The sequence below is a fragment of the Lutra lutra genome, chromosome 4 (assembly GCF_902655055.1).
Source record: "Lutra lutra chromosome 4, mLutLut1.2, whole genome shotgun sequence".
Classification (NCBI taxonomy): Eukaryota; Metazoa; Chordata; class Mammalia; order Carnivora; family Mustelidae; genus Lutra; species Lutra lutra.
In genome coordinates, this window is record NC_062281.1 from 2,918,744 (window position 1) to 2,934,843 (window position 16,100).

The 16,100-nt window shown below is 50.8% G+C and overlaps 1 protein-coding gene across 5 annotated transcripts in view; it reads left to right on the top strand.

The window, feature by feature from the left end:
* PTK2 (protein tyrosine kinase 2) overlaps positions 1-16,100 on the top strand; it is a 251,367-nt gene that overhangs the window by 22,164 nt on the left and 213,103 nt on the right. For all 5 annotated transcript variants that reach the window (XM_047725233.1, XM_047725252.1, XM_047725232.1 and 2 more), the window contains one exon: positions 3,429-3,526. The gene's annotated coding sequence lies outside the window, so the exon portion shown is untranslated. The remainder of the gene's footprint in view (positions 1-3,428; positions 3,527-16,100) is intronic.

Here is a 16,100-nt window from a genome sequence, read left to right on the forward strand (position 1 = left end):
TCACATTCTATTGCTGGCAGACAATTCCCTGGAGATCTCTGTTCTCTTTTCTGAGCTGCTTACTCCTGAGGCCTTTTACTGTGTTGTTCCGGGACATTCCTCTGTTCTCATCCTTGGCTTCTGTCCAGAGTTGGATTCTATGTGGCAACTTTTGTCTTTGTCTTTCTTCACTGACTTCCTCATCTTCGTGGAGTTAATCACTTTAGAAAGATGGTGCAGTGTCTTTGGACAAGGCCAAGACCGCCATCAGCATCCCCTCCTCTTGTGCGGTGCTCCTCCAACTTGGACTTGTCTCCCTCTCTCCTGGTGCCTGCCACCGTCCTGAGCTCTCCCTGATCGTCATCCCGGGGAGGCCCTTACCCCTTCTTCATGGAAGGTCACGTGTTGCTCATTTTTTGTTGATGCTCCTGTTTGGTGGAGGATTTTCTCCACTGGCTTTCTGACACAGGACGCTTAGGGGGCAAACCTTTGGAACCATGCAGGAATGAAACTTGATGGACAGTCTGGCTGGGTATAGAGTTCTGTGTTGGCTTTCATTTTTGTTCATAAACTCAAAGATCGCTCCATTGCCGTCTTGTTTTCATGTCACTGTTTTCACATTCAGAAGCTATTCTTACGTATCCTTTGTATGTAACTTTTCCCTGCCATCTTTAGAAGCTTGTAGGAGTCTTAAAATTCGTACAAGTGTCTTGAAGTGGCACGACAGCGTAGTCTGTGTGGGTCGGCTTTCATCTGCAGTGCTGCGCATTCAGTGCGTCCCTTCATTCTGGCAACTGGTATTTTTCAGTTCTGGGAATACTTTTTTGGCATTATTGTGCTGAGGATTTCTCCCTTTCGTCTCCTTATTTTGTTTTTCTGGAAGTCTTATTATCCAGCACTTGGCTGTCCTGGGCAGAGGTTGTAATTATCATAATGCTTTTTTCTTCTTCCTTTGCTCTTCCTCCTCTGCCTTTTTTTTTTTTTTTTTTTTTTTTTGTCTTTTTATTCTCTGTTCAGGGAGACATGACTTCAGTTTGACTTAATCTTCTTCTTTAGTTTATTCTTTCTGATTGCAGAAAGGTTCTTGAGATTTCTAAGAGTTCTCTTCCTGTTCTTCTAGAAGAGCATCCTCCTTTTCTGGATTGATCGCAGCGTCTTATCTCTGTTTCTTGGTACTTTGTATGGTCTCAGTTTCTTTCAGGTTCTTTCCTTCTTTCTCCTGAGGGGCAGGCCCCCTTGACTTTTACATCAGGGTGTTCTTGGTGGGCCCTGTGTTGGGGGTCTCCAGTGTTAGGATCTTTAGGTCTGTCTTTTGGGGCGTATCAGATTCCCCAGAAATATTTTCCAGTATCTTCCTGCAGAATTCTGACTTCAGAATCTGGGAGTTAATTGTGTGCCTGTGTGTGTGGTCTGTTGTAGGGGAGCTGGAGAAGTCACCGTTCCCTGTGTATGTAGTCATTAAGTCCAGCTCTGTTCAGCGCCGCTGGGCAGGGCGACGTCAGTCTGTGGATGCCTCTGCTTTTTCCAGGGAGTGAGAGTCCTCCCCCACCCCCCTATCTTCTGTCAGAGTGAGGGGGAGTCACATTGCACCTGGCATTGAGGTTCTAGTTCCTGTTGCCATGGCCTTCCCCAGCTACTGTGGGAAGCTGTGCCTTCTTTACCTCGTTCCCTGTGCGCTGGTGTTGCCAGTTCTGTCTTCTAGGACTGCTGTGCAAGCAGAGCTGGCTCTCGGCATGTTCCGCTGCTGAGTTAGAATCTGGCTCTCTTGGGCCTGCTGACTCATTTACTCTACTTCAGTCTTTTTAGTTTTTGTTTCTTCCAGGTTTCTTCTTTTTACTGTTTGGGTCTCGATCTTCCATGTTAGAAGATTTTCTCAGAGCTTCCAAAATCTTGGCCTTTTCTCCTTTCAGTTCTCCCTGTGCTGTTTCAAACACTTTTTTTTTTTTTTAAGATTATTTATTTATTTGACAGACAGAGATCACAGAGAGGTAGAGAGGTAGGCAGAGAGAGAGGGGGAAGCAGGCTCCCTGCTGAGCAGAGAGCCTGATGCGGGGCTTGATACCAGGGATTGTGACCTGAGCTGAAGGCAGAGGCTTTAACCCACTGAGCCACCCAGGCACCCCTGTTTCAAACACTTTTAAAAAAGATTTTATTTGTTTGTTTGAGAGAGAGTGTGTGTGGGTACACAAGAGAGAGCGGAGAGCACAAACGGGGAGCAGCAGAAGGAGAGGGAGAAGCAGATTTCCCGCTGAGCAGGGAGCCTGATGCGGGACTCCATCCCAGGACCCTGGGATCATGACCTGAGCCGAAGGCAGATGCTCATCTGACCGAGCTACCCAGGTGCCCTGTTTAAAACATTAAAAAAAAAAAGTATCTCTTTAACAACTATCATATGATCTCCCTGATATGAGGGAGAGGAGATGCAACATGGGGGGTTAGGGGATAGGAGAAGAGTAAATGAAACAAGATGGGATTGGGAGGGAGACAAACCATAAGTGACTCTTAATCTCACAAGACAAACTGAGGGTTGATGGGGGGAGGGGGATTGGGAGGGGGGGTGGGGTTATGGACATTGGGGAGGGTATGTGCTACGGTGAGTGCTGTGAAGTGTGTAAACCTGGCGATTCACAGACCTGTACCCCTGGGGATAAAAATATATTATATGTTTATAAAAATAAAAATTAAAAAAAAAGTATCTCTTTAGTATAATTTTAAAGGTGTGTTTTTTTTTTAAAGATTTTATTTATTTATTTGACAGAGAGAGATCACAAGCAGGCAGAGAGGCAGGCAGAGAGAGAGGAAGAAGCAGGCTCCCCGCTGAGCAGAGAGCCCGATGTGGGGCTCGATCCCAGGACCCCGAGATCATGACCCGAGCCGAAGGCAGTGGCTTAACCCACTGAGCCACCCAGGCGCCCCTCTTTAGTATAATTTTAATGTGAGGCAGTGGAATAGATGTCTATACTCCATCATTGTACCGAGCACTTGTTAGCTAACTACCCTCTATTAATTTATGGTTATTGATATGTTTTAATGGCTTTCAGTTGCTTCACATGTATTTCTTTTTTTTTTTAAAGATTTTATTTATTTATTTGACAGAGAGATCACAAGTAGGCAGAGGGGCAGGCAGAGAGAGGAGAGGAAGCAGGCTCCCTGCCAAGCAGAGAGCCCGATGCGGGGCTCGATCCCAGGACCCTGGGATCATGACCTGAGCTGAAGGCAGAGGATTTAACCCACTGAGCCCCCCCAGGAGCCCCCTTCACATGTATTTCTTACATAGACAGTAGGTTTGAAGACAGGGACGCGGTGTCCTGTTTTTACCCCTCACCCCGGTGCCGCGCAGGAGGCGTGCCCGGGAGGTGACAGAACTGGCTGAGGTGGTGAGTGCAGCAGAGCTTCAAAAAGGCGAAAGGACGGTGGTTTTATACGCGCGTGTTCTCTCTCCTTGTCAGGTTCCCTGTGGACTATGGAATGAGGAAAGAGGAACTAGGAGCATTTCCTTTAAACCGACGTTTGATTTCTTCACAGAGTTACCACGGCCTTCGGATCTGTGAGTATAATTCTCTTGCTATATTTGCGTCTTGGTTTTTTGTTTCGTTTTGACTTTTCTTTCATCTGTTGTAGGGTTTCTTTGACACATATTAAAAACAGATAGAAGCCGGTTGGTCTTGCCGAGTGGGTGAGGGAGAAATATTGGTTGTTTAGTGGCTTTTATGTGTGGGCAGAGGTGGGCAGGATAGCAGTAGTGCCCGGGACAGTAACATTGGAAGCAGGTGCGGGGAGGAGCACGTGCTCCGGAACACTGTGGGCCCCAGCAACCCCAGGACCGGGCTGCCTTTGCCGTGTCTCACATTTGCATAACTGAAACAGAGGTTAAAGGATACTCTGCAAACGGCAAAGCTGGGATTCAGACTTCGTCTGGCTTTGGAGTGTGTGCTTTTTACTCGCGTCTTCTTACGGGCTCTGGATTCACATGTTGGCTTGGCTGCTTGCTTAGTAACTCTTCACTAACTGCTGAAACCTAGCTTCTGTCCGTGCCCACTGCTGACTGCTTAAACCTAGCTCTCTCCTCCGACAACGGGTGCTGTCGACAGGACCGCTCTCCCACGGTTGTGCTGAAGACGCCATAAGAAATGTGAAATGTGGTCAGCGTTTGCAGATGGTAGTGGTGAATATTTGGTGGCATTTCCCCCACTTTAATGAGAGGAAAACTGAGCCCCAGAGGTTGGGTTATTTGTATTTTGTTAAATTTCGAATTTTGTTAAGACCTTGGCACTTGTGCTGCACTCCATAGTTGAGAGGTTGTAGAGTTGAGATTCTGTCCCAGTTAGTCTTATTTCCAAAGGCTGCTCTTTGTGGTAGGCCCAGTGGCAAATCAAGGACGGATAGCTGATGGAAGGTTCCTACACCTCTCTTGGGGTGTTAGCATTGGTAAACGTTTTATTTTACTGGTACGTTGCTTTGATTAAGGTGCCATGAGTTTAGACTTCGTGGACTCAGAATTCAGGATCATTTATAATTATGTTGAGTTTGACTTTGGCAAGTGTCTTTGTCTTAAATATCCAAGGGGCTGGGCCCTGGACGGTTTTTCCATTTCCTTCTGGGGGTGAGTTCACTTTCTCCCTTTCTCCCCCAAGCCTACTTTCGTTTCTGCCATGATTAGGTTTTAGGGAAGGGAAATTATGTCTTGCAGTTTCAATTTCTAAGTAAGTCCTGGAAGTCTTGCTCCTTTTCTCTAATTCCTTCTGCCCTTTCTTGGCTGCGAGAGGCACCTGCTCAGTGCGGTGTGGGGCATGACTGTGCTGTCTTTGGAGAAGGCCATGCCCCGCTGCTCACACCCCTTGTCGCCTCCCCACGCTCCCTGCACGTTCAGTGTTTCTTCCTGTAACAGTGCGCTGTGTTTACTGGGTATAAGTCTGCTTCTGCATCTTTAGGAGCAAAGATTCTGTTACTTGATCTCTGCATGTTTTCTGCTTGGCCCATAGGTGGTTTTGACTAAATGCTGGAGGAAGGAGTATTTAATGTTTGCCACAAAGTAAGTTCTCTTTTCTTAGTGGATCCAAACAAGAGGGAGAATATCAAGTATAACTTTCCAGCAGTATTAGCTATTAAAATAGTTCGTGTGGTAGAGTACGAGACAGTTTCATGTTTAACAGAAATTACACAAAAACTTCTCTTCTTGATGTGATGTGCGCTGGAACAAAGGCCCGATGGGGAACTGTGGGCCTGTCCATGGCTCCCGAGAGCTTTGAGCACCGCGATATAATCTGCTTCTACTTCAGCACTCTCCTCCCCTCCACTCCTGTTTGAAAGATGTAAACCTGGGAATATAACCTTATAACCACGGTTTCTATCATTGTTTCCCCCAATTCTGGACACGTGGTGAGGCCGCGTGGGGCAGCCTGGCTTCGTACAGCACCAGCTTGACGATGTTCTGTTGAGATCCGCGTCCCCCGATGGACCTGAGTGCCCCCGTCCACTCGAGCTCCTGTGGGATGGATCAGGTTCTTGGTTCGTGATTTGTTTTGGGGCGTTGCATTATAAGGCAGAAGCTTGGGATAGAGGTGTTTTACAGCCAGAATTCTAGGAAAGGGAAGGAAAGTTTCGGAGCAGTTGAGTTGCTGGAGTATGTATGGGCGTTGTTTACAGGGTTAATGGTGTGTGGGGAGGCAGGAGACAGAAAGGGAGGTTGCTCGGAGACCAGCCTGAAAACCCCCATTTTGTGAAAAAAGAGCTTCTCTGGTGTCAGGACCGCTGAGAACAATTGACATAGATTGAACTCTGAGGTTCCGGGGCTATTTCTCCAAACAAAGAGTCACGAGGGTCAGGCGGTGCCGGCTCTCGGCTGCAGAGGGCAGCTGTCCCTCAGCGTTCAGACCTGAGAATCGGCTGAGGTTTGAAAAGCTGGTGTGCTGGAAACAGACACCGGGGGTGGGGAGTGGGGGAGAGTAGGGGACAACCAGGAGACGTGTCGGCAGGCCATTTGGGAAAGCAGGTGAGCCGCAGTGGGGGCTTGGATTGGAGCAGGAAAGTTGGCGGTGGTGAGAAGCAGTGGGGCCCTGGATGTATTTCAAAGGTAGAAGCGGCAGGATTTGCTAACAGAGTGCATAAGGGGTGTGAGGACACAGAGAGGGGTTGAGTTGACTAGAAGGCTCTTGGCCTGGGCAACTAGAAGGGGAGGAAGGCTGTGGGTGGAATTTGGTTTCGAGGGACAGCTGGGGAGCTCACTTGTAGGCATTGTTCGTGATTCTCTTAGGGACCCCAGCAGAGCTGTCATGGGGGCAGTTGTAAGTGGGCATCCGGAGCTTGGGAGAGGGGTCGGGGCTGGAAGTGGCAATGAAGATAGGTGATGCTGTGCTCACTGAGGGAGGGAGTGCAGAGAAGACAAGCAAGCCCAGGCCAGTGCTCCTGGATAGACGTGAGCAGTGGCTGGCACCGAGTGGGTGTGAGGAAGACCCCGGGAAGAAGGGAAGAGAGTCCCAGGAGGAGGATGTGTCCACTCTCTGACGTGTCAGGAAAGGTCACTGAGGTTTGCCTTCGAGTTTGGTGACGTGGACGGCGCTGTGGCAGTGCTGGCAGCGCTGTGGGGGCCTGGTCAGAGGGAAGGCCCACCCGGACGGCGGTCAAAGCGGGAGAAAGGGTTCCAGTGACTTAGGTCCAGGGTGTACTCGGTGTCTGGGTGCTGAGCAGCCCAGCCCTGCCGGGCTCCTGAGGTCCGTGGTGGTGTTTCCATGTTGCGGGTGGCGAAGGCGCAGGGTCAGAGCTCACCGGAGCTTTCTCGAGAGTGCGGAGCCGGCGGGCCGTGGTGCCAGGTCCCAGGCACGCACGCTGTTGTCCGCTGGCTGCCTCCTGAGGTTCGGAGAGAGACTGTTGAAGGGGGAAAGGGAGCAGCGAGCGAGGTTGGAAGTTGCAGGAAAACACTTATGTCCTGCTTGAAATGCTTCTGTTAGAGATTCTCTTTCTTCTTCTTTCTTAGAAATTTCTTTCTGTCAGAGGGTGGTATGCGCACCTGCTCAGAAGTCAGAGAGCCCTGAAAGGTCGGTGAGCGGCTCCTTGCAGTGCATGTCCACAGTCCCTAGCAGTAGCTGTGTAGGGGCGGGGTCTTTGATGTGTCACTTTGAGAAAAAGTCGCGTTTTGAACTCCCATCTTCCCCACGTGGTTGGGTCACAGTTTTTGCTTAGATCCATAATTTGGTTAATTGTTCTGACTTCGTGAATGTTGCTCACTATTGAGCCGGTTAGTGTAGCGTGATATATTTCCTTTTTGTTCAACTGTTTGTTTTCCTATTTTCTTGAACTTAACAATTACCACTGGTTTTTTTTCCTGTTTGCTTGATATTGTTTTTTTAATTTTAATTTTTTTAGATTTTATTTATTTATTTGACAGAGATCACAAGTACGCAGAGAGGCAGGCAGAGAGAGAGGAGGAAGCAGGCTCCCTGCTCAGCAGGGAGCCCGATGCGGGACTGGATCCCAGGACCCTGAGATCATGACCAGAGCTGAAGGCAGCGGCTTAACCCACTGAGCCACCCAGGCGCCCCTGTTTGCTTGATATTATTAAGAGTTCTCACTCTTTCGGACAGCTCGTAAGTTAGGCCTCTTAATAAAATTTTCTGTGTGCTCAGGCATATTACTTCTGTCTTCACCCCCAGGGACATCTGTTTTCTTGCATGCTGGACAGGTTGCTCTGCTGGCTTGCTAGAGATGGTACCAGGGTTGAGCTGTGCCGGGCAGATCCTGCTGGAACAGAATGCTGATGGGGAAGACAGTGACCGGAGGCTCAGAGGGAGGGGGACAGCGTCCTCCTGAGGGAGCTGGTCTGGGAAGGGTGAGCGCGATTTGCGATAGGTGGGGAAAGGCATTCCAGGTGGAGAAAGTGAGAAGCAGAGCTGGATGAGACGTGTTCCTTTTTGTTAACCTGCAAAGCCTGTGTTGTGGTGCCTTGCTAGGTGGTACAAATTAACTTAGTTACAGACTCTTCCTTTAAGAGCTTTAGATAGGTTTCCATGGGAAATGGGACATTCAGTTTGTTAAACATCTGTCTGTTATGCCCCAATAATGGGTCCGTGATTAAAGGAGCGAGACTGATACAAAGCGAAGGTCAAGCAAAGCTTTATTTCGCGCCAAGCATCAAGAATCAGACCGAACGTTCGGGGCCGCACCTCTTACAAGAGAGGGCGACCCTTCTCTGTTTCACAGACTAGCTTTTAAGAGCAAAGGCCATGCGGTCAGGCCTGGCCCTGCACAGGTGGCCAATGAGATTGTAACACACACAGGAAACTCCACAGTGATGCTAGGTGACCATTTGAGTTACAGTTTACCCTAGTAGACATTTGACCCAGCCTGTTACACCTTGATTGGGATTGGCGCCCAAAGGGCTGGGCCCATACTCCTTGGTAACCAGAGAGACAGTATGCAACCCCCCACTGATCGGATGTCTCCACCTGGCCTGACCCACCCTTGTATCTGGGCTTTGTTACGTGAATTCCGGGACTTGTCTCCAAGTCAATCCCCTGGGGGAAGGGGAGCAGGGACAGTTTCTAAATAGGTCCTTACACTGTCATAAATTTTTTTATTTTTTGAAAGATTTTATTTTTTAAATAATCTCTTAAAGTAAGCATCCAATGTGGGGCTCAAACTTATCTTCGATTGGGGCACCTGGGTGGCTCAGTGGGTTAAGCCTCTGCCTTCGGCTCCGGTCACGATCTCAGGGTCCTGGGATCGCGCCCCGCATCCAGCTCTCTGCTCAGCGGGAGCCTGCTTCCCCCCCGACCCCCCGCCTGCCTCTCTGCCTACTGGGGATCCCTCCCTCTGTCAAATAAATAAAAAATCTAAAAAAACCCACAAAAAACCCTTAACCCCGAGATCGAGAGTCATATGCTCTACTGACTGAGCCAGCCAGGAGCCCCCATCATAAATTTTTTTTTTTAAAGATTTTATTTATTTATTTGTCAGAAAGAGAGAGAGAGAAAGCACACAAGCAGGCAGAGGCGGAGAGAGAGGCAGGCTCCCCGCCGAGCAAGGAGCCCGATACGGGACTCGATCCCAGGACCCCAGGATCATGACCTGAGCCAAAGGCAGCGGCTTAACCCACTGAGCCACCCAGGCATCCCCCGTCATAAATTTTTAATGTTTTCTTAAAACCTGAGCATAGGCTATATTAAGACATTTAATCCAAGAGATAATCTTAACCTGTTGATTTCACATACCGGTTCATGGAGAAATCTTTATGGACTGTCTGTCAAGGAGTTGGCCCAGCCATTGTCATGCAGGTGTGGACATGGCAGCCCCTGCTGCGGCTGTCGGGCGGGGCAGGATGCGCGACCGCGGGACATTTCAGAAGCCGCTCTGTGTCCCGCTGGACGCGAGGAGGGTGTGCGGGGAGGCTGGGGGCATCGTGGGAGGGGCAGGAGGGCGCAGCCCTGGTTTCTGGGGCCCCGTTCGGGAGGCCCGCTGGCAACGAGGGCTGCAGAACCAAGCACGTGCGGGCTGGCGTCGCTGAAGAGAAGCATCGCTCGGTTTGAAGTGCTGGGGCAGAGTTGTACGAAATAAAGTCCATAAATGCCTTCCAGGACTGCCGACCCCGGGCCACCCTCTGTGTCGCTGCCTGGCTGCTCTCATGGACAGTCAGGACCCTGGGTTTGCTTCAGCGGGTCCGCCGTGCCCGCATGCCGCCTGTAGTCTGACGCTTCCGCTTCGTGCTCAGAGCTTCGCGAAGAACGCCCTTTGCCTTTCCAGTACTCGTGACGTTTGGGATTCAGAATCGCACGTCGGGGAATTCGCAGAGTTGTGATATGGGCCATTTACGCGCGCCGCTCATCGTGCGTTCTCGAGTCGTACGTAGTTCTTATGGCAACAGGGTAGTGCTCACTGCCCCTGCTGTCGAGGCGAGCCCCCAGCCAGATTCCACACTGTCCCCCGGAGGCTCCATGCGGTGACCGCAGGCTCTCCTGTCCCTTTACACGAAAGCTTAGAACGTGGTGCCCCTGTGTGCGGGCCCTGCCTGTGACAGAGACCCCACCAGCGGCCTGCAGGCGGGCAGCATTGTCAGGCGCCACCCGCGCTTCCTCCGTGTAGGAATGCGTTGTCACTAGGGTTGCCGACCGTTGCACGAGGTTCTCATTGTGTTTCTGCTGGTATTTTTTTTTTTTCCAGATGTTATTTATTTATTTGACCGAGAGAGCACAAGCAGGCAGAGAGGCAGGTAGAGAGAGAGGAAGGGAAGCAGGCTCCCCACTGAGCAGGGAGCCCGATGCGGGGCTCGATCCCAGGACCCTGCAATCATGACCCGAGCCGAAGGCAGACACTTCACCGACTGAACAACCCAGGCGCCCCATTCCTGCTCATATTGAAGAAAGATCGTGGCTTCATTGAAGACTCATAAAAATGCGAAAACAGGTCTGTTTCCGACCGAGCAGGAGGCAGGCAGCTTTTCCTGTGATTCTTACACTCTGCCGAGTAAGGGCGAGAAAGGATGTTTCTTTCTTTCTACCGGCCTTGGCATATGGTAGGTATGGGGGCAGGGGCAAGTAGGGTTGGGAGTAGGATGGCAAGGAAGCATTTTAGATCTGTGTCTGCTGCTCATGCATCCTAAGTGGTTTAAGAAAATACACAAACTTTCCATCACTTCTTCGTTGATAAACTGTCTATTAAAAAGGATGGGGGTCTCAGCAAAAAATTCAGCTGAAAAAATGGCCAGAAGATTCGATTAGGTATTTCATTTCCTGTAGCTAACAAGAAGCACACAGACGCTGACCGTCCTTCATCTTTAGGGAAGCGCCCGTGACCGTCGCCGTGAGGTAGCGCTGCAGTCCTGTGAGAGTGCCTCCCATCCCCCACAGCAAGGCGGCAGAAGGGGACAGTGCCCGGCTGCAGGCGGGTGGAACAGCCAGAACTAGGTCTTGCTTTGCTGGTGGGGACGCAGAGGTTATAGCCACTTGGAAAAATAGTTCAGCAGTTTCTTGTAAACTTGAATATATACTTTTCATACAACCCAGCAGTCCCACACGGAGGCCTTTACCTGGGAGAAATGAAGATTTATGTCTACACAAAGGGCTGTGTATGCTTACAGTGCTGTGTTCGTAGTCACTGGAGATGGAGAATAGCTCGAAGGTCCGTTGGGTGGGAAGTGGTGAGCAGTTGGGAGCCTTCTGCGGTTAGGAGCGCGCTCGGCGACACAGAGGCACTGACCGCTGACGCCTCGACAGGCGACTGTCCTGAGTGTTGTGCCGCGGGCGGGCACAGAGCTCCGTACCGCTGTGGTTCCACCCTGAGAACGTTTGGATAAAGGCAAAACTGTGGGGACAAATCGGATCAGTGGTTGCAGGGGGCCCAGGGGAGGGAGGAGAGGATTGAGTACAAAAGGGCATGAGGGCACTTTGTGGGTGATGGAAATAGGCCACGTCTTCCCTGTGATGGTGGTTATATGCCACGCGTGTCGGTTAGAACCCAGCGAACCCTGGTTTACTGGATGCAAGTTTTACCTCAAAAAGCGGAACCTGAGAAAGGTAGATGACTTAGGTATATACACACACACAGGTACACACATTTATGCACACACTTGAGCTCACTTTTTCTTCCTAGTGGATTAAATTTTATTTTTCTGGGTTAGGTATCCTGGAAGTTTGTAGCACACTTTCTGAAAACACATGACCTTGGAGTCTTTGGTTGATGTTGTATTCCTGTTCACGACCTGAAGGCTTCATAATGTGGTTTGTTTTTGTATGACACAGTTCCATGTTATAGATGTCATAGAATTAGCACATATGTAAAAGAAGTTTTATTTTTTAATTTTTTTAATTTTTTTTACGATTTATTTATTTATTTATTTGACAGAGAAAGAGATCACAAGTAGGCCGAGAGGCAGGCAGAGAGAGAGAGGAAGGCAGAGAGAGGAAGGGAAGCAGGCTCCCTGCTGAGCAGAGAGCCCGACGCGGGGCTCGATCGCAGGACCCTGGGATCATGACCTGAGCCGAAGGCAGAGGCTTAACCCACTGAGCCACCCAGGCGCCCCCGTAAAAGAAGTTTTAAAAGTTAAATTTTTTTAAGAGTCCATGTTCAAGCTATTGTAGCTGTGGAGAAAAATAGTTTTACTAGCTTTAAAAATTAATAAAAAGTGTTTTTTGACTCATGACAAGCTTAATTACACAGTCTTCGCTCTGTCTTTATTCAGCTGTGGTTGTACGGTACAACTACGTTTTAAACCATCGGACATAAGAATGTGCACAGAAAGTGATACATGCCAGCGCCACCTCAAGGACTAGCTGTGACTGTGAATCAGTCTCTTTGCGGTACGTGAGGGGGCTGCCTGGTATGTATTACTTTGTGGTCTCCTGCAGAGCCGTGGGCTAGCATTTTGTCCTAGTAAACCCTTCTTAGCAAAGCCACAACAGTGGGCATGGAGGGGGATTCGAGTGGAACGTTGTGGAATTTCATTTAAAAATCAAAATTCGTTTGACTTCAGAAAACAAGAAGGCCATCCATTTAAATGGTGAGGTCTTCGTTATTTTATGGTCAGAGGATGTTGCTGTGTGTGGTTGCGATGGGGCACGTGACGCAGTGACGGCCCCGTAAGAGGCGCTCCCTGAGCTGCCTCAGGTTTGCTGTGCACGGCTCACGTGGCCCTGGATCCTGGGGGCTGGCCTCACGGTCTCCGGTAACCCTGTACTCGGTCATCGCACAGGAAATACGCACTCATCGCCTCCTTGACAGTTATGTTTAGGAACAGAAGAGAGCGCAGGATGTTCTGCCCCCATTTTTTATTGTCCGGCCCCGTCCCTGTGTTTTGCTGTGGGAATCTCTGCCTTAACTGGTGTTGAAGGCTTGGCCCGTGCTGGGATGTGACATTTCCAGCTGCTGTCAGCCAGGTGGCAGTCCTGCTGCAGCTGTCATCGTGCGGCCTGGCAGTGCGTGCTGCCGTACGACACGGTGGAGGGTCACTGGCACGCTCGGCGTCTGCTAACACTTGCAGTGGGACTCACTGTTGCACTGAGAAGCTGTGAGTGCGGAGTAGAACGCCAGGGCACGGGGAGCACGTGCGAGTGTTCAACCGTGCTTGTTTTCTTCTGTTTTTCCAAAGGGTGCTTCCCAGGTCATCTTGAACAAGATTTGCCGGAAGAGAGTAAAGTCAGTTCTGGCTTTCCTGGATGACCCGGGATCCTCAGTCGGACACAGTCGTCTTCAGTGTGTGCTGGCCCCGCTACTGCCTCTTTCCTCCACATCGGGCCGTGGGGGGGCAGCCTCCGAGCGCCCTGCTCCCAGCTTTGCTAGTCTGCTGCTCCCTGTTGTTGTTGTTGGTTTGTTAAGTGAAATGTTTTCTTTCGCGGAAAAGCTGTAAGGAGTTGCGTGGCCGGCTTCCAGACAGCCTTCGCCCAGATTCCGTGGCTGTTAGCGTTTGGGACGCTCGCCTGCACGCCCGGCCCCGGCTGCGGCCGCAGATGTGCCCGCAGAGCCCTCAGAGCCTAAGGTTCTGCCCTTTACCCTTCGATACTTCAGGGAGGATTTACTAAGAACAAGGCTCTTCATATGACCAAAAATAATCAGTACCGTCATGAAATTGGCAAAATCTCACATTGTCGTGTTCTCTGGCGTACATACAGTCCATACTCACAGTTGCTCCGTTACCGACGGCGGTTTTCCTCTGTGCGGGGCCCGTCTAGACTCACGTGTGGTCTTTCAGCCTGGATGTGTCTCTCGGCCTTTCTCTGTCACGGCATCGCCTGTTCCGGTTGTTTTGTAGGTCAGTCTTCTGTTTGGGCTCCTGCGGTGTTGCTCATGCTTAAACTCAGATGGTGCATTAGGGGCTGGACTCTCGGAGAGGTGGTACCGTGCCTTTCTCGGGGCACCGTGTTGTTTCCCAGATCCATTCTGTCCGTCTCAGGATAGCACGTGGCGTCGGCTTGTTCTGTGACGGCTGAGGGCGACCCCACTGCGGATTCTGGGACCCTGTTCGTGACCTGCTAAGTCAGAAACACAGAAACACATGGCTTGAGCCTCTGCTTTTAACAAGCCCTAAAATGATTTTGATGTTCTGACATTTGAGGATTGTTGGTGTCAGGTGATCAGGTGGGGCCTCTGCTCCGTGCTGCACTCTAACAGCAGCTGTCATCCTTTGGAACTGATGAAGAACCTGTAGGGAGTATTTGAGGCTGTGTGACCTTTCGGACTTCGAGACTGATCATCTGGTCCCCACCAATGATTCTTGCCCGAAACAGCTGTTGCTGGACGGTCCGCAGCAGGGGTGCTGTCCCCTCTCACCTGTCGGCTGGCGCTCTCCGGTAAGGAGAGTTGCCCTCCTTTGCCCGCTTACTCACTGTTCACCCGCTGGCGCCCCACGGATTCTTGCTTGGTCCAGTGGCTTGTAGTCTGTACCTGTCATTCATTTTGATGCTGGGATGCCTCCTGATTAGGCCTTCCCGGGATCATCTCCTGGGTTGTTTTGACATGTCCCTGTTATTTTCTGAGCATTTCCTTCCTTTTGGAACAGTAAGATACCCCCGGCATTTCTTGTAGTTTCTCTGCCCCGTCATGGAATCAGCTATTTCTTCAAGGATCCCTGGTTCCTTTTGGTGGGAAATGGAGTCGAGAGGTCAAGATCTGAATGGTGAGTGTCTCCTTTGTCACCGGTGTTACTGCTTCCCCGCGCCTTCTGTGTGTGTGCACACGGGCATGCGTATCTGTACTCAAGATGCAAACGTCTTACTATATTTTTAGGAGCTGGTGAGGTCTCTGATCAGTTTTACTGGCTTCTAGTTGAGACATTTTTCCTTCCTTCCTTTCCTTCCTTCCATCCCTTTCCTTCTTCCTTCCTTCCCTTCCCTTCCCTTCCTTCTTTGCCCTCCCTTCCCCACCCTATCTAGCCCCCCTAACCTAACCTTCCCTTCCCTTCCCTTCCCTTCCCTTCCCTTCCCTTCCTTCTTGGGCCCCTGGGGGGACAGTCTCACATGCATCTTTGTACTTTGGTGGTTAGTCAAAGGTGGGAGTAGAATGTACTCTCAGATTTGGGGACCCATCTTGGGCTTCTCCTGCTTCAAGCACCCCTGCTCTAAATTTCATTTGGCCCCCAGCCCCCATTTCTTCTAAGACCTCATACTAGTGAGACTTTAACTTTCTGCCACTAAAGCTCGCCCTGGGTTGGGAAGCACATTGAATCAGAGGCGCAACAGGCTGGCAGATGTCCCGGGGTGACTCCGTTTTTTAGGGGCGAGCCTTCACCTCTCGTGTGTGCCTCTGTGCTTCCTGGGCTGTCGTGCCTATGCGCGGTTTGACCGTCTGCCAGGGATTTGGGCTGTGCATTTACATTCAGACTTGGAGCTAAGCGTTTTGCAGCCCTCTGATTTCCAAAATTTCCCCCTTAAATTGATACCCACCCTGCTGCGCCTGAAGATGGCACAGTGAGGCTGCAGCCCTGGCCTCCGGAGTTGGGGCTCCTAGTGTTGCCGGGCAGGAAAGTGACAGATACTTCTAGTTTGTACCAGATGCAGGGGCAGTTCTGACAGTAAATTCTTCTCAAGTGCTTGCCTGCCTTCAGTCATTTCCCCGTTCTTCAAATAGTTGTTTTTAGTGAATTTGTCTGATTTTCATAATTAATTATCTGTGGGAGAAATTGCTCCATCATCTTCATGTAACCATTGTGGAAGGCTCATGCGCCTTTTTGTCCTGTTATTTTTTTTTTCCTCTGAAGTGTAGCTTTGTCTTTATTTTTATACCCAGCGTTTCATTATGGTAATTTTCAAACAAATGGCCAAGTCGCAAGAATTCCTGGTGAACGTGCGCGGGCCCCGGGGACGGGTTACTGTTCTCGTGTCTCCCGCGGACGGCTGGTTCTCCCTTCCTCCGCACCGCGGTCCGCCCCGCGCGTTTCAGCGCGTGTGTGGCGGCCGCCGCTCGCTCCTTTCCGGGCGTGTTTCGGTGGGGGACTGCTGGTCGCTCGGCCCGCGGGCCCGCCGCCTCCGAGCTGTGCCCCGCGCGTCCGCCGTTGGCCGAATGCGTCCTGAAACGTCGACCGTTGTCCTCTCCCTGAAGGTTCCTTCCTGCAGGTGCCGCCTCCTGCCGCCGCCCTCACCCTGAGCCCTGGCCACCGCTGTCCCCCACCCAGGTCAGTTGTGCCTGCCCCGGGGGTTTCC